This window comes from Falco punctatus, assembly GCF_963210335.1.
Source record: "Falco punctatus genome assembly, chromosome: 15".
Classification (NCBI taxonomy): Eukaryota; Metazoa; Chordata; class Aves; order Falconiformes; family Falconidae; genus Falco; species Falco punctatus.
In genome coordinates, this window is record NC_137595.1 from 20,860,631 (window position 1) to 20,884,533 (window position 23,903).

The following is a 23,903-nucleotide window of genomic DNA, read 5'->3' on the forward strand; positions in this document are numbered from 1 at the left end:
CAAGACCTAGCATCACCATTTTCTAAAGTGCTTTCAGACTATCTATGCCCCAAGAGGCTCTGAAAGAGGAAAGAACTGCTGCTAAGCCAGGACCGATCTAAGAAAATAAAAAAGCAACTGGATGAATTAGATGGGATAAGTCATAGAATTATATAACTGGATACAGTCAGAGGTCAGTTTTTGACTATGTGCACCAGACATTAAATCTCCAATATCACAGCATAATTCTTTGGTCTAAATACCACTATTAACTCGGAATAAATGAGGAAAAAAAATCTCTATTACCCCTTAAGGAATGAGGGGGCTTTTCTGTTGTTTTTACACTATAAAAAAAAATTGTATCCACTCTTGGATGTAGTTGTAGATGTGGTATTTCTTTAATAGTATATTGCTACTGATATATGGCCTCCAGAAGGTATATTCCATCTGGATGCATGATTCATTCAGATAAATTACTTATCCAATCCTGGGATCTGTAGTAGAAAAGCAAGCAATTAACCTTTCCTAATAAGAGCCAGAAACAGGCCTTAAGGAAGTTAAAATGAAGGAGGTAGCTGGTGTTTAGTTTCCAGAGCAAGTTTTAACACCAGCAGATGGTGCTAAAATGTCCATTAAAAGGAAAAAAGCCCAACAACCCAAACATCTCAAATTTCCTTAAAATCATAAACTGTCGGAGAAAGATAAATTGAGATACTTTAGCTAATTGCTGTGGAAAGTTGAATCTAGGGTGATGTTAGTCATCTTTTTACTTAGACTAGCATAACACACATAAAGATGTGTGTAGCCCTCATTTTCTAGTTTGCTTTCAAGATGGATCAGTTTTCCTTGAGTCAGGTCTTTACCTTGAATAAGGTGACTTAAGTATTTCAGGAATTTTCATTCATATTTAAACTGAGGATTTTTGTATAAATAAAAAGAGAGGAAGAACTGTTGTATAATTTTGCTGATTAATTGAAAGAAAAATTTAAGATTTTTAGACTAATTTTCACTCTGAAATTGTTTCACTTGAAACAATTGGCAATTGTTTTTCTAAGGATACTGCTGTATAATTTTCTTTGCCACTAAAGGAAAGCTATGTTATTTTTAACATACAGAAGCCCCTAATATCACATGAAGAATACCTTTAAAAATACGTTGTAGAGAGTTGTAGGTTGAACTTGGGCAAATTTGGTATATGAATGAAGATGTTTTCAGTTCTAGTTAACTGGTCACATTGGTCTGAAGTTGATAACTCCTGAAGGCTGCTAGCCACTAAGAAGTGTGTTAGGCAGGTTTCATGAGACAGTTTGCATCCACCCCATCCATCCCGAATAACAAATTAAAACCTTCTTGACAACCTCTGCAAAGGGCACATGCCACTAAAATGGATCTCTCATCTTAGACTAAATCTAATATGTATTTGAATGTGTGCAGTAGCAAGGAGAGAAATGAGGGCAGGATGTGTGTGTTTAGATCATGGAGAATAAGTGATCTCAGAACTAACCAGAGTGAGTTTCTTTCTTAAATACCCAATAGTTTAGATAGTACACACTTTTATTTGGTTCACTGTTTCAGTCTCATCGTCTCAGGTATGACTGGCTGATTTCTGTAATAATTGTTTGAAATGCATGTATTAATAATGATGGTGATTTAGGGTCAGAGCGGGGCACGTTTCTTTAAGCAGCATAAAGAAATTTTGCTGTAATTTCTAAGCACTGATGCTACAGTAGAGCCCCAAAGCAACTGACAGGCATTCAAAATGCTATATTCTAGCTTAAAAAGTATACCCCTAGAAAATTTTGAGGTTAAGGATTCTGCAGCGAACTTGGCTTAGACTTAAAAGACCCTGGCTTCATTAACAGTGATTATTTTATGTCACATCAGAAGATGAAGTAACATATTAGTACCGTGAGCCTAGAGCATCTGCGGAGCCAATCCTACAAAATGCAACTATCCTTTCTAAGGATCTAAAAGTTATTCCCAGCAAGATAATTAATATAAAATTACGTCTCGCAGAATACTTTCATCTAATGTATCCAAGGGTGGGGAGCCACATCCTGATGTCTCTTACATGTACTTGTGACAATCTTGCCTTAATAAGGACTGAGAAACACCTTCAGAGTTTATCCCAAAATAATGTAATACAGCTTCCTAATATTCATTAATTGTGGAAACACCTGGACTGCACATATATATCTCTGTGCTGCTCGCTTTATGAATACTCATCTGCAAGAATCATCCAGGTGACTGAGTAATGCAAGGTATAAGTATACACAATGGCTTATTTTAATATCCTATTTAATTATTTTTTTGGCAGTGATGGTGTGTAATTATTTACTGACCTATCAAATTGGTTACTGAATTACTGTTAAATTCAGATTCTAAGAAGCACTGTCATTTTGATAATTAGAGGCTCTGTCTTATGAGAATGTGTGCTTGTTAAGTTGTAATTTGCTTAAAAAAATAATTAAAGACAGAGGTTATTTAGGAAGGAAGGCTTAAGACCAAGATTATATTCAAAGGAAATTAAAGACAGGAAGCCCCAGGGTATTACAGCCCTGCCATGCAGCTCCTATTAAAGAAAATGAAGTCTTACAAGCAGCACAAATAGTGATGTCTGCCATAAGGCTGCCCAGCAGTTTCTATTATAAGATCCTGTTTTCTATTGCTTATAACATTGCCAAACTTAAAACATTTGGGCCAAAATTTTCCGTGCTGTCTGCCTTGGGCAAATATTTTCGAAAGTTTATTCTAAAATACTCAGCCATTTCTCCAACTGGGGTTAGGGAAAAAAAAAGATATTGTTTTACCCATGTTTACAGGGGTATGTATAGGTATGCATGTATATATGCTCAGATGTACATATAAATACGAAACTGTCTTTTTGAGGAATGTTAGTGTTTCCATGGTCTGTAATGAGGACTTAAAGTTTGGCCAATTTATTTATTTATTTTTAAATCCGCTTAGAGGGGATTAGAAGGGAAGGAGTCTGCCTTACCATTTTGCAAAAGGTGAAGGGTAGTGAGTGAGGGAAAGAATGGCAAGGCAATAGGACAGAGGTAAGAGGAAAGAAAAAGAACTTGGGAAGACAAGGGTATAGAAACAGTGAAAAAAATTAGTAGTGAAAAATGGGAAAGGGTGTTCTGGAGAAAGCATAGAGAAACAGGGACAGAAGCGTTTCATAATACCTACACCTCTCCACCTGAAACACAAAGACATGGTTTGTTTCTCCATCTCTTTCTAGTGGCAAAGTCAAGCAGAGTATGTATCTTGGGTAGGTTGACTACCTGGTGTGGTGGAATTCTACCAGATGACATTTGATTTCCAGTGTAAGCATTTTAAAAAATTTAGTCAAGCCAATAAATACTCCTCTTCCCTCTACAAACTATTAGAATAATGTTTACAATGTGAAGTCAAAGGTCTTATGGTGGTTAATTAAGAAAATAAACATTATTTTAATCGTTTGTGGGGTGTAACTTCATTTATGATGTCCATTTGCCATTCACTTGCAGCTTTCACCGTGTGCCTCTCCTACATCATATACTCCTTTCTTCCTTCTCATCACTGCCCTCTTCAGTGAATTTCTTTGCTACTCCCCTCATATGCCCTTATTCTGCATGTTACTTTTTCATTGCTCTTTTTAGATCATCTCCCCCAAATCCTAGTCACTACATTTGCACTCTCTTTTGCATTCTCTTTTCCTTTTACTACTGTGAACAGACACAGCATTCTGCTAGTACCAAAGGCTGTATCTTGGTTTCTTTTTTAGCCTGTCCTTCTCTTCTCTACACTTGTACAGGCTGTCTGTGGGTAAATCCTTCTGCCTCTTCCAACCTGGCGTGCAGAGAACCTGCCCCTTACATAAACATGTACACTGACATGCAAAGTCTTTTTTGGGCTCCTTTCAGTTTGCATTTTACTAAAACAACGTCCTCTCTGGTCCTGCTTTCTGCAACCTCGCCCTTGCAGAGTCTATTCAGACTCTGCTACTTAGATCATTTTCTTGGCTCTTCAGCCTATTTCACACGTTCTGCTGTCTTGCTCATCTCTGCTCCACTTTCATCTTGTTGTCTCAGATGGTCCTGCATCATTATTTACAGCTGTCTTCACTTACCAGCAGTGCAAGCTTTTCCCATATGATAGTCTACTTCTGCAGTCCTTTCCATGCTTTCTCTCGTGTTGTGAGGTGTCTAAGAAAGTGTGCAAAGCTAAAAGTTTATTATTATTTGAAACTTTTATTAAGACTAGCTTGTATCAAAATGCTTACTGAACAGTGCTGGCTAGGCACTGGCATGCCAAACTATATGAGCATCTGTATTCAGATTACTGCTGTTTTGTCTTTCCATTCATACTTCCCCAACTCACCCTTTCCCCCCCTTTATTTCTCTGTTTCCTGAAATTAACCTAGATTATAAGGTATGACCTGCCCTTTTTTGCAATTTATGTACAGTACCTTGCACAAGATATCTCTTTGCAATCCTTGACTAGCCTTTGGCAGCAGCACAATATACATAATGTTAAAAATAGTTGATGTGACTATGAAAAAAAAGCAGTAATTTAGAAATTTGCATTTTGAAAAATTGGTCTTGGAGGAGCCAGTCTGTTTCATCACAGTGGGACTATCAAAGCAGTAGCATACTCTCATTTTTGTGTAATTAGGAGAAAATATTCTGTGTTATTGTTGAGCATTGGAAATGTTTCTTTTCTTTAATCTTACATTGTGTGTGTTGTCTTTGCAACAATAGTTTTTGCTATGGTAACAACTTTTTTATTGGAATCCAGAGCATGAATGTGTAATGCTGCATCGACCCTGTTTCTCCTGAGAGGAATTAACTTTAGGAAGATTTGTTTTGGCCAAACTTTCAAGGAGGAAACAAAGTGTAAAGATGTGCATTAACTGAAAAAAGGCTTACTTTTAAGCAATATTTCCCATTATTATATGCCATTGTCCTTTCATTACAGCCTTAGGTTTGAAGACATTAGCTATTTTTTTTGTAAATGACAGGGTGGGGAATGTTATTTTGCTCACATTATTTTATTGTCATCATTTTTGCACATCAGAAAGTAAATGGTTTCTTTCTTGAGTCAAATGAGCAACAGCTGGATCTTCCTGTACCCCCTCCCATTCTTCCAGTTGAGGTTCAACATCAGCTGTGGCTTTGTGCAGAGGCACGGAGTGGGATCAAGACTGTAATTTAGCATCTCATTCAGCTGATATGAATATAATTATAATTAGGAGCACGAGGGTCCATCAACACATGTATGAGCCTGGAATTTAAGTTGTATTTGGATGCATTATAATTCTAAACTCTCTAGTGGTTAATAAACCTGCAAGCCAAGAAAAGCCAGAGGTGAGAACTTTGTCTGGAGGTACTGTAGGACTTCCCTGGAGGTCCTTCAAACAGTGAATCATCAATGTTGAAATGCTTGCAGCTGAATTCCCAGCTCAATCTCAACTATAGAAAAAGAAAACTACAGGCAAGTTGGGCAATTGAATTGTCTGTTCTGGGTGCCTACTACTTGATAGACTTTTTCTAAAATCAGGATAACTATAATGCGTGCAACAATGTCTCACTGGTCCTAGGCGTGCTGTACGCTAAAGGACTATTAAAGGTCTTCTAGGCATCATCTTCCCTGTCTAAAGTCAATGGGAGACAGGGTCTAGCGATCAAGAAAAGACTACAATGTCTGGGGTTATCCATCTGGCATCAGTCTTAGAAACTGTTCTTTCCAGAGGCAGGGTCTTGCATTTCATAAGTGGACTCAGCTCTCTGATAATTTGGAACAGAAAGGGAGTAGTAAATACTGCTACTGTTAAAGCTTTTTTTTTCCCCGTCCTCTCTTTTTTCTGGCTTTGTAACTGTTGTGCACTTCTAATACAGGTAAGGATTCAAAATTTGTTAATAGTGGAGGGGTTTATAAATTGAATTCAGTGTATTCTTTACCCTTGTCTTCGAACTAGTAGTTACTAGACCTTTTTGTCCCTTTTCCACCTTTTAGATGCCACTGGTTTTCACTACATATTAATACAAATAATACAGAAAAAGGCTAAAGCTGTTGTCTTTTGCTCAGACAGAACTCCAAGGATGTCAGTGGGTTTAGCTCTCATTCACTAAAGTGCAGCTATGTTACAGAAATATTTTTTAAAAATATGCCTTTAGTTTTAGCCGATTGCTAGAGGTGTATGAATAGGTGTTAGCTGCTGTAAATGTAGATGGGACTAGGTTCTGCGCTGCTCCCAGTAAAAATGGTAGAAAGCTTTTTCTATGTCTGATGGAGATTCAAAAGTTAGAAAATCTGTGAAGACCTTAGCAGTCCTTCAGGATGAAAGTATCATCTAAGCGTAATATATAGTTTTAATATAAAGGGTGAGGAAAAAGTAATTTCATTGTGATTAAAAAAATACCTCTTGGCTCTTTTGAATTCCCCAAATTTTCCAAACTGAAGATTTGAAAGAGTAACTGCTAAGGTTGTTTGAGCTAAACAATATTATTCTAAACTTATTCTCAGCTTGCTTCTTAGTAGTTTTCCTTTTGTTAAAGCTAGTTAGTGGGACAGCTGTTTGCTGGACTGAATTGAAAATTGTGCAAGGGTCTACAATTGAACCAAAGTCCGGTGTATTCCTCTGCTCTTTGGAAACTTTCCACTGGAAAAATACAAAATTTTGAGGGCTAACCTAGAATTGTTTTTTACTTATTATTGTATTTGAGGATGAGGATTTTTCAAATTTTTAATTTTATTGATTATTGATTTTGCAAATTAGCTGTAAAGCCATTAGTGAAAGTATCTAAAATTTAAAATTTTAACGTTTTGCCTCTCTCAGAACTTGGAACCTGCTAATCATTTTGACTTCTACATGGGCTAAGAAATTGATATTTTGGACATGCTCATGATTTTTTCAGCCTGCTTGTCACATGGGAACAGAAACACCTTTTAGTCACTGTTGTTAACCTTGCTTTCTGAGCTTCCTTTTCAGGATTTTTTCCTATGCAAGCAGGGCCCAGCTCAACCAGCTTTCCTTTCTGCATGGTTTTTTTATCTGCAAAAAGTTCAGAAAATTAGATTTTAATTTTTTTCATACCTGTGTCTAAGTCCCCTGCATATTCCTGAGCAACATTTTTGTTCTCATTGAGTTCAAATTCTGCTGAGTGATTGTAACCTCCATTTTCTCCCTATTGTAGAGGGCTATGGAGGAATGAATGGAACATTTTAAAAGTGGAGAAACAGACAAACAAGAGGGCATATCCTGGCTCATCATTTATTATTTTTGCTGTATTTGTTTTCCTTCCAGTATTTGTTTTGCTTCAATCTTGTAAATCTGTCAGGTTCAAAGTAAAAATTTATCTTGCTATGTTTTTGTAATAAATTTTACAGTCAAAATTCACTAAAATTGGTAAAATGACAAAGTTTGTTAGAAACTTGGTGTTCTTTTCCAAGGAACACTATTACGCAAAAGAACAGGTCACTCATTGCACAGGCCAGTGCTCAATGAACCTTGCATAAACATTTATTTTAAATTACTGTTATCTTATGATGTGTTCACATTATAAGATCAGAAAAGCAGATGTGAAGTGTCATCTGGTATCTTCAGTACCTCCATGTCTTCACGTACCTTCACGTGTTACAGAAAGGTGTAGTAGGGTCCCACTCAGGCTAATAAGTTATGTAGCAGAAGAGCTTTTCCTCAGAAAGGAGACTGATGTTAGAAAGCAAGATTTGATCCATCTCATGAATGTATTTGGGGTTTGAAAGTAGATGCTGAGGCTACTTGGAGTCACTGAAGAAGGTGATCTATAATTAGACCTGACAGCCTTATTGAAATTAATGTGCTATATAATGAGCAAAAGCAGTCTCTAATAGGTAGAAAAGATCTCTTTGAAAGATGTAATCCACTTTGATAGTGCATTAGCTCAGAACTATATGCAGGCCTTCCATCTAATCCTGTCTGAAATAATGTTCTGGACACACACTTCCTTCAGCTTGGGAGAAAAAGGAAAGCTTTCATGTGGATGGAGTGAGGACACCAGCCATTGAAGATGCCCCGTGAAGTTGCACAAAGATTTCAGGATAGCTCTTTGCTTTCCCACTTTCATGATCCAATGAGATTCACATAGGTTTGAAGTGAACACCTTTATGGGATGTTCCTTCTCACAGAAGTTAGGAACTAGAACTGCCCTTCTCCCAAAGGCCATGCCTCGGTTGCCACAACTCCTGTAACTCAGTCTTTCCAGGAAGGGTCTGCCCTCAGTTACATGTCAGCACTTGATCTTCAGAGGGTCCAGAAACCAATTCTGTTTTGAGATATGCTGGATGGCCATAGAGCGAACTTTGGGTGAATGCAGCTAATCATCTCACCGTAGCTGTGGTGATTAACCAAGATTTTCTTTGTATTTTAGTGCTCAGAAGAAGGAAGATACATTGATTAAATAATTTTTGCATTATTTTATGAAGTAACTGATTAGTATGTAAGGTGACCTGAAGCAGCATTACTGAAAATACCATTCTTCCAGCCACACTATAATGTTAAAACACATGGGATGGAATTGTATCATCATTTGATGTGAAAGCCAACCAGGGCTTAGAGGACAAGTGACGCTTCACAGATTCAGAGATAGTCTTTCTGCTGGAGTCCCTTTGATCTAGTGGTCATGGTGAGCGACAGCTTCCCTGAATAAGACTTATCTACCTGTGGGGAAGGGACTATTAAAGGAATAATCTTTCATAACCACTTGAAGAAAGGAATTTCACAGATGCAAAAAAAAAAAAAGTATGCTTAAATGAATGTGTGCTAATGAGAACTGTCATCAAAGGAATCTTGTGCAAGCAATTCCCGAACGGATGCAAGATGTTGTGGATAACCAAGACTGTCCAGCTCTGGAGGTAAAATAAAGCACTCAGAATGGAAAATGTATGTTTAACAGACTTGCAAGAAACAAACCTCACCATCATGTATGGGAGAATGAATATGCTTCCTTCTTTTGAGCTACATGGGTAATCTGTAGGGCAGAAAACTTTGTATCTCTTTGAAATGATCTCCAGACGCCATATTAAAATATGTCCAAGCATTTTAAGCTAATGCTAGATTATAGAAATACCACTTATTTAATAGCTAAAGAAAAAGAGAGGTAGCTGGTGGTCCACTGAGATTGATGCTAGTCTTTCACCTCTGATAGGCCTGGTTTCCTTTCTCTTTCTTATTCAGATACAAAGCTACATCAGATGCTTACATGAATACCTCCAAGCCCTCTGCTAGGTATTTAAAATGCACTAAAGCAAAAGAGAATAAAGGCCAGTTAATATTCAGTGAAGGGACTGGGTAGGATGAAGACCTTTGGAAAGGTACTGAAGGATGCGAGTTCAGTAGTTTCATTCTTCAGTTCTTACTCATCTGAGTAATAAAAAGAGTGCTGCTTTTAAATGAGGCCCAGCACTGAAATTGCAGTGGATGCCGTGGGTCTGCCTTGCAATGTGTGGGAAGACCACCCGTGATTGAAATGGCATGCAGGCACTGGAGGTCAGGAGTGGAATGTGTTTGTGGAAGGATATGAGTGCTTGGGTCTATGTAGTGTTACTTGCCCAGCCCATCAAGGGGAACTGTGAAATTAGTGGAAGCGTGTACAGGTCTTTAAGGATGTACTTCAGGCTGGGAATGTGGCTCATGAGCACAGCTACCTGCCAGAAGGATGCGTGACACAGGACCACAGGCGTGGGCTGCTGGTGTCAGTGGAGCTATGGTGCTGACTTTGATGGATGCTGCATGAAACCTCAGGTCAAACTCCGCTTAGTGTAAGTGGCTCATTTGCTCCCCTTCTCAATAAATAGACCCATCCCGCATTAACAACAGGCTTTAAAAACAAAACTGCACTTTTAATGATACTGGCTAGACCTAGGAATTGAGAAAATTGTGCTGGTTTAAGTTTGAGGACTGGGGTGGGGCTGTCTATAACATGGAAAGGATTCTGCTCCTGACTGCGGAAATATGAATTTTGCATATTAGGCTCCTAGACATAGTAGCTCTGACTTCTCATTAACAATGCAGAAATACTTTTTAATTTTAAAGCATCTTATGCGTGAGTGTAAATTGATATTTTCTTACACTTTTGGTGTTTACATACTGCAGTTACTTAAGAAAATGGGACCAATTATAAGTATTTGGCACCCTCTATTCATGTTTCCTTGCTTCTCTGTTTTTTCTATCCTAATTCTATTTAATTATAAGATTTTTAAAAATTGCTCTGTAATTGCCTAGTCCTATGCGTTATATAGAAGGATGTTGAGAGACGTGACTATAAAATCCAGGCTGCTGTGTGCTGACCTTTATGGCTTTCTCTCTGAGCACTACCATGAATAGATGCTAAATTTTCTCAAGCTAAGATGTAGCTGGAAGATGTCTGGTAAAAAGCAATTTGCATTTTTGGATAGCAAACAGAAAAAAAGGGCAGATACAATTTTCCAACACCTGCTCTGGTTTTTAACTTCTTCCATTGAGTCTCTGTATGGTTCAGAATTGGTTTTTTGCCTTTCACTGGAATGCCTAAAATTAGCTTCTGACAGAAATAAAATATTAGAATAGTTGGATTCTGTCCTTTCTCATTATATCATTTTCTGTTTCCTTCAACATACAATCCATAGAAAAGATGTTTCTAACTTTTCCTGAAAAATGTCTTTCAACATAAGCTTTTTCCATCTGCTTTTGGAAAATCAGAATATTTTATAATTATACAATCATCTTTCTCAAGTTACTTGTTTTCTATTAAAACATTTTGTACTGTTAGAGGTGTCATCTAAGAACGATTTAGGAAAAGTTAGAATTAAAGGTCACCTTTCTGTCCAAAAGTTGCTCATAGAAAAAGATAACTGAACAGACTTGCTCTTTAGAGAATGATGTCAGAATTTCTCTCTAGATACCAATTTTTTATTGACTTATGATAGAATTACATCATTCACCTTAAATATTGAGTAATAGAAGCCCTTGCTAACTGTTCCGTAACTCTGGTTTAATAGATAAACTCTCCACTAGTTTCTGAAAACTACTATTCTAGCCAGGAGCTGATACATTAGAAATAAATTTGGACTATTATGTGAGAGGCTGCCATGAGTAAGTGTCTGGTTAAAATTAAACTAATAATCAACTAATATTGTAATTGGTATCTGTTAAGATATTTGAGGCTGAGATTGAGTTAACGCCCCTAAAATCTATGTAACATACTTTTTCGATTTTCAACTTCTATCATAGTTTGAAATTAGGAAGGAATGAATAAACCCATAGCAAAAAAAACAAGCAAACAAAACTTTGAACTTAGAAAAAAGAAAAAATAACTAATTTGAGACTTGTCAGAAATAATCCTAGCACTGCTGTGGTCTGCTTGCTCTTTATATTCTTGCATTTGTCTGCTTAGCTTCATGTTAAACACATTAAAATTCTGAGCAGAGTGGAATAGTGAAAGGGCAAGCTCTGGTCTTATCTGGGATGTACTGGGTACATTTTTCAGGTGGGGACCGTATTCTGCCATCTGTCTGTGGTCCCTGGTCGGTGGGTACGGCGTGCAGGAGCCTGTGTGCAGCCCAGCAGGGTGCACTGCACCAACATGGCTAAAAATCCCACTAGTGAAACTGCAGTCATTGCGGTTCCTTCCCAAGGGGCTTTGCCTAAGAGCGCAGCTGCATGATGAACGTGCTTACAGTAGGGCACCGGCAGGTTAAGAAAACACTGACTTATGTCTGAAAATGGTTCTAGGGTCAACTAGCTACCAAGACATGAAAAACTAGCTCTGGAGAAGTGGCTGTGTCTGAAGGAAAATCCTGCGGTATAATGCCAGGGATCCTGTGAATTATTAGGTTTGCAGTATGTAAACAATATATTTTAACTTAGTTTATGTGTGTATGGCTCACTCCTGGAAGAAGCCGTGACTCCCACTGGCTTCGGTAAATGCTGCAAGTGCACAGAGCCTCTGTGGATATGGTTCATAAGTGCTGTGTTCAAAGAATAGTGAGGCTCTGGATTAACCCTTCCAAAACCAGAATTCCTGCAAAATCGCTCCTAATCTGTTGTCTCAGCATTGTTATACAGGCATTTACTTGGGTGTAATCATTCTCTGCACTCCAGAACAGTTGTCATGTGCAGAGAAGCCCCTACTTGTATGCCATACATGCATGTGCAGGGTTCAGTCCTGTGTTGCATTTGATTGTGTGTACATATGCAAATTCTGTGCTTGTCCAAGAAGCTGTATCAACAAAGAACAATTTTTTGTATTACATATAGAAAAGTTGTGTGATGGAAACAAAAAAAAACCTGCATGGTTGATAATTAGATTGGATTAGATCCCTGTGCTTTAATGTTGCAACATACATTTAAAAAAAAAAAAAAAAAGACTGGGTTTTGATTTTAAGAAAAGACATGTAACCTTTTCATGAAGGTTATGAGATCAGCTGGTACTGATGATTCTCTTGGCATGAAAGATGTGTTTAGGGGAAATGGGCGTGCCCATCCTTTCACATTCTAGCCTTGAAAGAGATAAGTAGTGGTCTGGTCCATGTGATGACATCTGACATGTGGCAACTTAAGATTTTAGCAAATACATTTTGTTTTCATACACCTTCTTTTATTGTAGAACATTTTGAGGAACAATGTTGTTGTTTTGTTAGAAAAAGGAACACTATAGTTAACAGAGTATAACGTATGAGGGGCAAAACTGTTGCGGGGTTGGGGGGGAGATAGAGGGTCACACAAGACTGCCTTGCAATATTCTTTTCTTACACATTTTGGTCCCTAAAATGTTGCTGTAATATTGAAGCACGCTTTTTGCTTCAGTGTGCAACCTGTATCAACACAGGCTAGGGAATGAAGCCACTATATTAGGTGCATAAACACTCCTTTCTTTAGGCAAAGACAGAGACAGAACTGCACATATGAAGTGTTCACAGGCTTGTAAGGATAACAGTTGTTTCCTTCTCTTCTGTAATGTTCCCTGAGCAGCTGAGCTTCCTCTCATTTGGCCATTGGATTAATATCCAAAGCATCTTCATTTCTTATGAAGCCTGAAGCCATTTTAGGTACATTCTTTACATTCTGGGCCAAAGCAGAATCTTTTTAGAAACGATTCATTCTTAGAAGGGGGTCAGTGCTGTTGTTTTTCTTCTAATTTTTGTTTAAGTATCAATTAATCAACAACCCTTATATCTTTCTATACTTATCTGAACTACTTTTGCAAATTGTTGATTTGCCTGTGTTATGCACAATCTATGAAAAGGCTTTTTGTTGCAAAGTTTGCTCAGGACCAGCATATTTTTTTGTGTAGTTTATTTTTTTCCTCAAGTGTCCATGTTTCCAATCAATAAAATAGACACAAGAACATAAGGGAAGATGGCAAAGGGCAATTCTGTGGGTATATCTCAAAATAGATATTGTTTTTAATATTTGGTGTCCAGACCTGACCATTACTGCTTGCTATCTTTCTTCCTCAGTTGCATTTCCACAGGCAGAGGAGAAACTGATGATTCTGAGGGCACTGCATCTAAAATTTGTTGATGGCACTGAGATATTTCATTGCTTGGCTACTGCTGGTGGATGATCCTCATGCCTGAAACAAAGGGACAGTAAAAGGAAAGAGAAACATTTAAAAGTTTTGCTAGACCGTACTCTTGGCCTTACTCTTAGAGAAAGTTAGATAGAAATGGTTGTTATGAATTTTATTCAGATTATGAGTGAGATATGAAGCTCATATTTGGTTTTGGTATGTGTCCAGGTTTCAAGATCTTAGATCCTGCTTGGTCTGCTGTCTTACATAGTGGGCAGGGAACATGGAGAAAGAAGTTGCGGCTCAGTCCACAGGACTGAAACAGGCAGCTGCTACCTGGGCTGCGTCCAGCCGTGGCTTGCATAGGTGGAGAAGGCTGTGTACCATATAGCTGCTCCCCTCCCTGTGATCAGATGTGCAGCCCCCAGCACAATGGTAAAGGTTAATTTGTCCTGGTTTCCTGAGTGAGACTTGCATGTAGGGGAAGTATTAGGAAGCTAAATAACGATAGGATGTAATAGTCCTAGCTGTTAGAGTTGGAATGACCAGGAGGAAGAGTAGAAAACATATATCTAAAAGGTCATGTGTGAATTCAGACACATGTACTGAAGAATTTCTTGTATGTAAAAAAAGAAAGGCAATTCTGTTTTTTATGTGAAAGATGATTATGAAACCAAAGATGCTGATGGGACATTTATTGTATGTGTACTGTGGCCATATTTCCTGGAATGTGGAGGAACATGAATAATTAGGTTTAATATTCTGGATTATCTGAATCTTTTTAAAACTGGAATTGGAGGAAAGATAATAAGGATATTGCGAGGTGTTTATACAGATTGTGTTTATAGGGGTAAATAAAAATAAAAAAAGCAGCAGAGATGGAAATATTTCCCAATGCTCTTTCACCTCAACTGAATCTATACTTGTCAGAGAAGGTAAGGCTTAAAAAGGAAACCCTCTGGAAAAGTTGGAGAGCTGCTACTTTAATCTTCACCTTCTGAGAAGTTTCAAATATCAAGAGCAGAGAGAGAGAGAGAGAGAGAGAGACTGGGTCTCTAATTAGTGAAGGAGGCAGGTAGAACATTAATTGATTTGTTACGCTACTTCTTTGACCTGTGCTGTGTTTGAGAACAATAGAAGAGCTGTAATGTTCTTCAGCAGTGGAGTAGAGCTTTTATGCAATAGCAACTTAGAAACCTTTGATCACAAACTGTTGCTGTAAATGTGTAATTTTTAAAATAGTACTTTTTTCTACATGCATTTTATTTTATTAATTTATTCTTTGTTTAGGAATCAGGTGCACAGAGTTTGGGCTATTTTCTCATTTTACACAGTGTTTGGAAAGTCCTGAAATCAATGTGTCTCTTCTAGTAGTGGTATAGTTCAAATCCAGTAACATTTGTGAGAAAGTGGAATAGTCTGTTATATATATGATGTAGGACATTACAAACCTGAAAAATAAGAAAAAGGGGGAAAAAAGGTGAAGAAAGATACAGGAAAGATTTATTTTTATCTGTCCTGGATTGCCATTTAGGGTCAAACTTACTATATAACAGTGTCTGTCATGGCTCCACAGTCCCAAATTTCACAGTGAAACATTATACTGTCACTGCACAGTCCTTTGAAAGCTGCCTTCAGTAAAGGTGTTTAATAGTGCTAAGAGTTTAATTAATGATTTAGAACCACAGAGGCATTTAATTTCAAGAAAGTACATAAAAATAATGCTATAAAAGCAGTGTACATACTGTGACAGTTTGATATTAAAAAACAATTGGCTTACAAAAATGTGTGGGCTTGGACATAATTTAATCACTTAGTTGATTGTTTGTTATGAAGGAGAACAAAAGAACAAAGAGGGTGTCTCAGTTTCTATATAGCCCTAGAAGCAGAAGCATTGGCTGAGAATTTAACGAAATGGTGCAACACAAGCATATTGCAGGTCTCAAAAAACAAAAAAGGGCCAAGAGCTTTTATTTGCAAACAAAAGGACCCTGGCACTTTGTAATTCCTGGTGATCCTTTTTAACCCTTTTTTCAGAGAATGACTGATTTTCCTAGTCTCAGCAGCCCATTTAAAAAAAGGATAAGACACTTAGCCTGAGTTTCAGACAAAAATTAGATTTCTGTTTGTCTAGGTTCCCTGTGTAGCCAAAAGGGAAAGACAGAGGTGATCCATCACACTGTGAGAGAGATGGCTGAGATAATCAAGATATGGTGCCCTGGTTAGCTGATGTGTCCTTTGCAAGTGCCAGTCTGACACCATAGTCCAATAACAACAGAATGATCTTGGATCTCACTTTGTCTTAGCTAAACTGTGAATATGAACAGCATAATTGTATCGTAAATTTATTCAAGTAAACATTGTTAGCTGGGAATGTTGCTTTGGAGGGCATTTCACCTCAGACAAAGAAAACAATTTTTTATTTGGCAGAAGAATGCCCAGATAGGGAAATGGGCTTGTTTATTTGTAGTGATTTAACTCAACATCTGTGTAACGAATAAAATTTTAACTGTGGGACAAGTTCATATATCAAAGCAAAGTGTTGCTTTTTCTGAAGTGAAAGGCAGCACTTCTCATCTTTGGCCAATTGGCTTAGCGTGCTTAAGAGCTTCAAGTCAGTCTTTTTTGTAGGGGCTAGGTTTTTTTGGACATAGTATTACTTGTTTATCCCTCTCTATGTTGAACCATGCTTCTGCCTGTCATTATGTGAGATACCTGATTATGTCAATGAGCACTTTATATAGACTAAGGATTATGTATGTTATGTTACAGAATTAGGGAGTTCCTTACATGATTTTACTTTTTTTTTTGAGAATGCATTTGTCTATTTGTTCATTAAGAATCATACTCTCTCATTTCATGGCCCTCTGTGTAGTAGAATAGAAAATAATATGTGTGTGTGCATGTAAGAATATCCAGTCCTACCCTGGAAAAAAAATATTCAGCCAAAATAAGTATCTGACTGTTTTGCAAGACAATGTCTAGCATGATGTAATATCAGGCACCTGGCATAGTCACATCATCATTGGTTTCAGCTTTTCTTCATGACTAACAAAAATTAGGCAACATATACAAAAAACGCAAAAAAACCCTAAACTGTAGTCCAGATGTTTTTTTCAGAACTGAATAAAGTGAGAGGTGAAATAAGCATTTGACAAGAATGCACAGGGAAAAGATTAATCATCACTTCATGTTCTATCTCCAAAACAATTGTGTCTTTGCTTGTCTTTATGTTTGATTTTGAATAAGCAACAGGCAAAGGCATTCCCTTTAAGAGACAGGCAGACTGTCCCTCTGAAGGCAAGCTAGTAGTGTAGAGATGTAAGCAGTCTGCATAACTTGGAAATCCACAACAGAAAAAATTACTAAAAGTATTTACACAGTTGAATCACAAACTACCGTGATGGTATGCAAAAGATTACTGATGAGTTGTCTGAAGTGCAGAGTAGCACATTTAAATAGTTAAAAATATTGGTTATCTCATTTTAAAGATCAGGTTGGCTATGTATGTTTGTTTATTTTCATTAATTTTGATAGGAACATCCTGGAAACACACAGAATATTTGCAAAATGTATCAAGGCTGGGTTATTGGGTAGCAGGCAGCGCCTTGGTACTGCAACTGTTTGTTCTAAGTTTTTTTAGCTGTATGCATGAAGTGACTTGAGTGATGTGTGTGTCTGAAACCAGCACTGTATATTTCACATACATATATGCTAAATACATGCAGATGTTTGTATGCATGCGATATACAGAGCACTGCATTTGTGAGCATACTCGTGTACTTCTTTGAAGGTGACTTAATAAACATTTGTTTTGTTGATCAAGTAGCAAACACAAACAAGAATATACAAAGGGACACAGGCATAGAAAATTATAAATATACACTCTGTTAGCCTTTTCATATAAACATAAGGTATGTAGAATATGTTGATTGTTTCACATTTTAATGGCAGTGGTAAATATGGCGTACCAAACTGTTTCAGCATAAATTAATTTTACAATCAAATTCTAAAAGCAATGCTCAAAAGCCTACCACATAGCTAATAATTATTTGCATAGGAGGACCCTGATACAGGTTGAGGCCTCTATGATAAGAATATTTTTGTTAAATATTATCCTTTTGTGGAATTTTCTTCTAAGGACCTACAGCTTTTGTACACAAAGGGTATTAAGCAAAGAAAAAACTTAGCTTAGATATTCTACAGGTGGATATAACTAATTCCTGACAGACACACAAACACACTAGATTTGTATATGCATGTATATATATAAATTGTATGTAAGTATAACATTTGACACAAGTATAAATTTCTTAATTTTTATGTCCCTGATTTTTATTGTCTTGTAATATTCCATGACTATTTGATACATTAAAAATCTGTCATGATATTTGGACTGTTAACAACATTACAAAAGCAAATTTTCTTGAGTTTTCTCATTACTTTGATTTCACATCCTGTTTTGTGAAACGAGAGGCCAGTTTCAACAGGTTTGGATTTCACATTTGGGAGAGAGAAGAATTAGTAGTTCAGAGAGCGTTCAGATAAGCCTGACCTTAATTGACACAGTGGTATGTTCATTTCTGCTCAGTGAAGGAGAAAAAGACAGAAGCAATATTGCCAAGTACTTAAAAATCATGAAGATTTCAGTTTAGATTTTCTACAGAGGACTTGAAACAAAAGACATACCAATTTCTGCAGTTATTTGTGTTTTGTCTTGGTGACCTCACATTAAATGTGAAAAGAAATAAAATTGTTTTCTAGCTGCCAGGATACTTTTTTCCCTAGGGCCTGAGGGCTACGCAGCTCACTCTTCATGCACCATTGCTGCTAACAAAGTGGCAATCTCCAGGTAATGTCCCTATGGCTGCCTGTGCAAGCCCGTTATGCCATAAGCAAAGTCACTGTTGAGGGGGTGACACCCCTATTTGGGTTCTGCTTCTGATCCCTCAACTCCTGTCGCTTTCATGGCACTCAGATGGTCACACTGGATGGCTCAGCCTTTAGTTAAAGAGAACACGGGTCTGCTTGTTCTGTCTTTCTGGATTAAAGGGGGTTTGCGATTGCTTAGCAACTGCATTTCCTTTCTGCTGCTCAAATAACTTTGACAGTTAGAAACTTAAGAATGATCTCTAGCTATAAGCTCCTTACAGGTGTGTGTGAGTTTTGGCAATGACACATGAATTGCCTTTGTTCACCTAGGCTGGCGCTCAGCCTCCCATACTGGGGAAAAGGCACAAGAAATACTACAATTGCTAGTTTCAGAAAAACTCCCCCAAAGGAAATATTCTTTCCTAATATCTGGCAATTAAAAATTCATGTCTGAGGGTTTATTTCCATTCTAATTCTTCTCCTGAGGTTCAAAAACGTTTTCTTTCTTAGGAATGTAGTTCTTGATGTTGTCATTGATTAAATATTTGGTTCTTTTTGTATACAGCTATACTCTTGGTCCTAATTATGTCATGGAGCATTAGGTGCTCATGGAAGAAACAGATAAACATATTCTAGGCAGCAGCAGTAGCACATGCTCACTGTGCTATCCAGCCAACATTCCTCAACTCTGACCTGAGGACCACCTCTGGAGGTAGGAGTTCCTATCAGTGAGTCCTCGCTTTCTCTGCCAAGACTGTTAGCAAAAAGGACCTTCAGAGTCAACAGTACAGTTTTGTACAGCAGGGGCTTGTTCACCAGAAAATGCTCACTAAAGTGATTTCATGTATGTCACAAAAAATATATATATTGTAACACATTTATGTTCCCATTTCGCCTAGGGCTTGAACCCTGAAGAACTGGCAAATTATCAATTCTGTAACTCATTTGTTTCCTCGAGACCTGGCACTTATGTAACTGTTTCTATCTGAAGTGTATCACAAATCTCACGCATACTAGCTATGCTTTGTACACCAGTAGGTGTTATTACCACTTCAGAGATGAAACCTTAGAACTGTGAATATATTCTAACAATCAAAAACCAGAATCACTGTCTGCTCCTACCTACTTTTGATGTAGGTAGTCAAGTTATAAAATTTAAATATTCTTCATGTGAGTAATTATTTGCCCAAATCACAATTATTTTTTTTCTTCAAGATAGTTAGCATGATAATTGCTGGTTTTCAGTTGTCAAAAGTCACTACCAATCAGAGGGGTGGCTGAGAGACCTGTTGTCTCAAAAGCTTTGGTCCTGCAGACTTGTTTGTCTGCTGTTCAGTAGCAACATCAAACAGCAACACAGGTTCTTATAGTGACAAACCATCCTGACTAACTCTGCAGACAGGTCTTTCCATGATGTTCATGAAAAGATTAAAAATTAGTTGGTAATTTCTCAATGAATCAGCCTGTACTTTCCAGTCATGTTTGCTGTCATTTTCCTAGGATGACCTTAAAGCATTTTATGATTTTATTTCATGTATCTGTCTGAGTATAAAACTGTGCATCATTTAACGCTCCTCAACTGAGAAGGTCAATGTTTTGGCAGAGCTGGGTGTTAATGTCTTCATGGATGGAAAATTTTGGTTTTATATTGTATCAGTAACTCTACAAGATGTGATACTGGGATATAGGGATCTAATCTCTTAGAAAATGATGGATGAGATCCAACTCTGTTCTTTGAAAGAACGGCTGACGCATGTGGCATATGCAAGTGTTGTTTAGCTGTCTGCTTGAAACTGAAAGTCTGAAGAAAAGAAAATCAGTATTTTTAGCCTGGCTCCAACATGTGTATTTATAAAATATCCGAATTCCCTTTATATTTTATTATATTTTATTTTTAAAATAAGAATGAAATAAGCCTGAATTTTGAAATATCCTTCTCTTGGATTAGGATGTTATGGAATACTTATTTTTCTTGTGGAATATTTGTTTTTTTACAGCCCACATCTACAGTCTTACAACAGACAGAAAATAAATCCTGATGATATTAAACTCTGGCAATTTAACTTTTGCTTTCAGAACATGATGGGCTCTTTTTGGTTTTCCCCAGAAGCTTGTTGGAATTTACCTTGGAAGTCATGTGAGGGCTTCAGGTTTGTACTTCTATATGTGTGATCTGTCTGTGTACTTTACAGAAAATGTTCATTCTGACTTGCTTTGGTAATCATCTTTGCCTTTCTCCTCTTCTGCATGAATTAATGTTTCACTGTACAGTAACTAGAGATTAGCTGATCAAAACATCAGACACCTTTCCACCCTCTTTGGGCCAAAATCCTGTGGGATCTGTTTTCAAGATACTACTACAAGGCAGGAGCGGGGCTGTAAGCTGCTTGTGATGTGGGACAGGGAATTCCACAAAGCCTGAGGTTGGGCAGCTTTGCAGGATTCTTCTTAATGCTCCATGACACTTTGGATGCAAAAGCAGTAAATCCCGTTTCCCCCTCGTGGGCATTACAAATGATATCTTAATTTACCAGCACTGAGAATACTCTTATTTATCTCTTTTTTTATAACAGACTTTTTTTTTTTTTAATTTTGTAGCAGAAAAATACAAAATCAAGTCTTACAAGCTTTCCATTCAAATTTTTAAAACAAAATGAGCTGGCCTGAGTCTTTCTACAGCAGGCACTGTCAAGGCAATTCCATCTTGAATACTTTCTGTTTTAAAAATATTCTGCCCAGAATATATGTTTTTAAATTTTGATTGGTCTTTTTAAAGTGATAGGCATCTGTTGTTGAGTATGTTGTGATGAACAGGGGAAGTTTTTCCTGCTAATTACTGTTATTATTAAAGTGTTAGCACTTATGTCACATTTGAGATTTATTCACCTAATTTGGGAGGCAGGTAAATAGACATATTCTCCTCCTACTGTGAAGGGAGGACAGAGGTGGGATAGTAAGGCAGACCCAGGCTTTGAACTCAGCAGTTCACAGTTTAAAGTTCTGTGCTCAGACCACTACATACCATTACATTTGCAGATACTGGTTCATTCAGCCTTCCAGAAATCTAATCATTATAGAATTTCCAGTGCCTAAGTTCACAGTAACATTAATTACCATGCCGAAGTCTGGCTATTTCAAGACAATTGAGAGATATGAAGAGAATTGGTGGAAGAGTGAATCAGGGGTCATAGTCTAGTTCAGTATACAGCGAACTAGGGCTCAGTCTGACAAATGAAAACAAAATAAAAAGCTTGAGAGGAGCCAAAAAATATCTTAATAAATAATTAGAGCTTGTATTTTTCAGAGAGCTGGGTTTTCTTGGCAACACCAGGCAGCAGTCATTTCTGAACAAACAAGATTGAAATTTATGTCTCAGTGAAGCAATACTGGAAGCCTGTTTGACGTGCTGCACAAAGACCATTTCCGATGCTCTCCGCCAGATGAATTTCCTCCGTGTGCTGGAGGTGGGCAGAAGTGTGGCGCATTTGCAAGATGTACCTCAGATGCAAGACTGGTCTGTGCTCCAAAGGTATCCCTTGTATCGATAAGGCTGTGGGACACAGCCAGGGGACAGCTGCTTTTTAACTGATGAGGAGCTGGCCGAGTTTTGCATGCACTCTGATGTTCAGGGGTGCTGAGTTTCTGCACCCATTCATGTCACCAGGGTTGTTGTAGGTCCTGCAGTTGTAAAAACAACAAAAACTGCAGGTAATAGCTTTCTACAGGTGTGGTTTACAGGTGCCTGCAGTGTATGCACAGCAGTTCATTCCTGTGTGATCTAGAGAATAAATGCAACAGGCTGGCCTTGGGATATGCCTCCATAATCAGGAGTACCAGCAGCCAGTTCATGCTTACAGGAGAGCTTTACCACAGTGAGTTAGTTACTACTAGTGGCATCTGTAAAATGGACACCTTAGACACAGGGAACAGGCAGTGTTGCCTCTCAGCTCCTTTGTGTGCGGTGGTGGGGAGCCCAGGCTCTGGAGGGGATTTTTCCTTTCCTCTCCCCCATGGAACATTCCTCCCCACCTGCTGCAGTGGCAGGCAAGGCTGGGAGTGAACAGCCAGAGGGACCTTGGAGCAAGGGGCTCTCCTCTGCATTTGCTGCCCCTGGCAAATGCCTCTCTCATTCTCCCAGTGGCCTTAAAACAAAAGTTCCCACTTCTGCACCCCTCACCTCTATGCAGCTCCTCCTGTCCCTTAGCTGCCAGGGGAAGAAAACAACAACAGGTGTAAAATTAACGCTTTCTCCTTTTTTACAGCATTGTTGCAACATCCTTTTCTCCCCTTTGACTGTGCCAGAGCTGACTGCTGTCGCTGCTTTACCTTTTGGGACCTTGTGCCCTACTCCCACATTAAAAGGTTTGTTTGCTTTAAGAAAGTGTGTGCTGTCATTGCAAAGGAATGTATAAAATCTGGTGTCAATAAGCTTAATTGGTGCAAAGGCCTGATTGGGTTTGGGGGGAGAGGTGTAGATATTGCCTCCTGCTGAACTCTGTAAAGAGGCCTGGTAGCTTGGCTTTGTTGGGGAGAGCTGTAGAGCAGTGACCTGAGGTGTGCGAGTAAAATCCTCAGCTGAGAGCTGGAAGGAAAGGCGCAATTAGTGGTGGGCTTTTACCGTGGGTTCTGATACACTAAACAGAGTTAACTCTGAAATGCATGGATGTATTAGAGCAGAGCTAGGAGAGCTGGTGGGTCTGTGAGGAGAAGCTTGAATTGTGAAAGAGAGGAGCCTTTCTGGATCTCGGATAATGTGGGATTCCTAGGGAGAAGCTTGCCAGCTGAAATAGGGAGTCTTGGTTCCTGCTGGTATGGCTCAGGCCTCCTAGGAAGACACTTCAATATGTGTTTGATTAAGAAGAAAATGGGCAGAACAAGTGGAAAATAACAGTATATCTCAAAGAAAATTCCAGTGGGCAAGCGCTGTTAGTTGGCTTCAGATAGAAAGGCTGGGCTGTTCTGAGTGATCCGCTTTTTAGAGGTAAGCGAAAAGGGTGCAAGTATACACTTCAGGGTGTAAGAAATTAAAGGGCAGCACAGCTGCTAAAAAATTAAAGTTGATGTATTTGCCTCTATAAATGCAGCATGTTTGCCAGAACTCTGCAGTTGGATTAAACTCAAAGCATATGTTCTCTGACTTTAGGATTATCCCATACTGGGCTGCATCCATCACTTCTGCTCTCTCCTCAGCAAAATAAATGAAGTTCTGCAAACTAGCAGAACTGCAGATCTAGAGTCTAGCAATCCTTGCACCACTTTCACTCCTTAAACTTCCTTTTCTCGTTTGTCCGCTTCTTTCCCTGTATAGATGCTTCCTGATTTCTTCCTTCTCCTTTCTGATACCTTTATTTCTAATGTCTTTTTCTCGTTGTTTTGCCCCTCTTTCAGTGCTGATACATGACTCTATCACTTGTTTGATGCGCTTCCAGACAAAGTATATTTATGTTCTCCCTTTTCCTTCCTTTGCATTTTGGAGAGGCTCCTTACAAGCACCCCAAAACAAATCTAAATTTCTTCTTTCACTCGCACAAAAAG

At 38.2% G+C, this 23,903-nt stretch overlaps 1 long non-coding RNA gene across 5 annotated transcripts in view; it reads left to right on the forward strand.

Moving 5' to 3' along the window:
- The window catches only part of LOC308053757, an 83,416-nt gene that overhangs the window by 52,370 nt on the left and 7,143 nt on the right, over nt 1-23,903 (forward strand). The window contains exons 2-4 of one of the 5 annotated variants that reach the window (XR_013923783.1): nt 1-19,080; nt 20,445-20,518; nt 21,673-23,903. The exon at nt 1-19,080 is cut by the window's left edge and continues 18,272 nt beyond it; the exon at nt 21,673-23,903 is cut by the window's right edge and continues 7,143 nt beyond it. This is a non-coding gene — a long non-coding RNA (uncharacterized lncRNA). The other 4 variants (XR_013923780.1, XR_013923781.1, XR_013923782.1 and 1 more) reach the window with 4 other exon arrangements.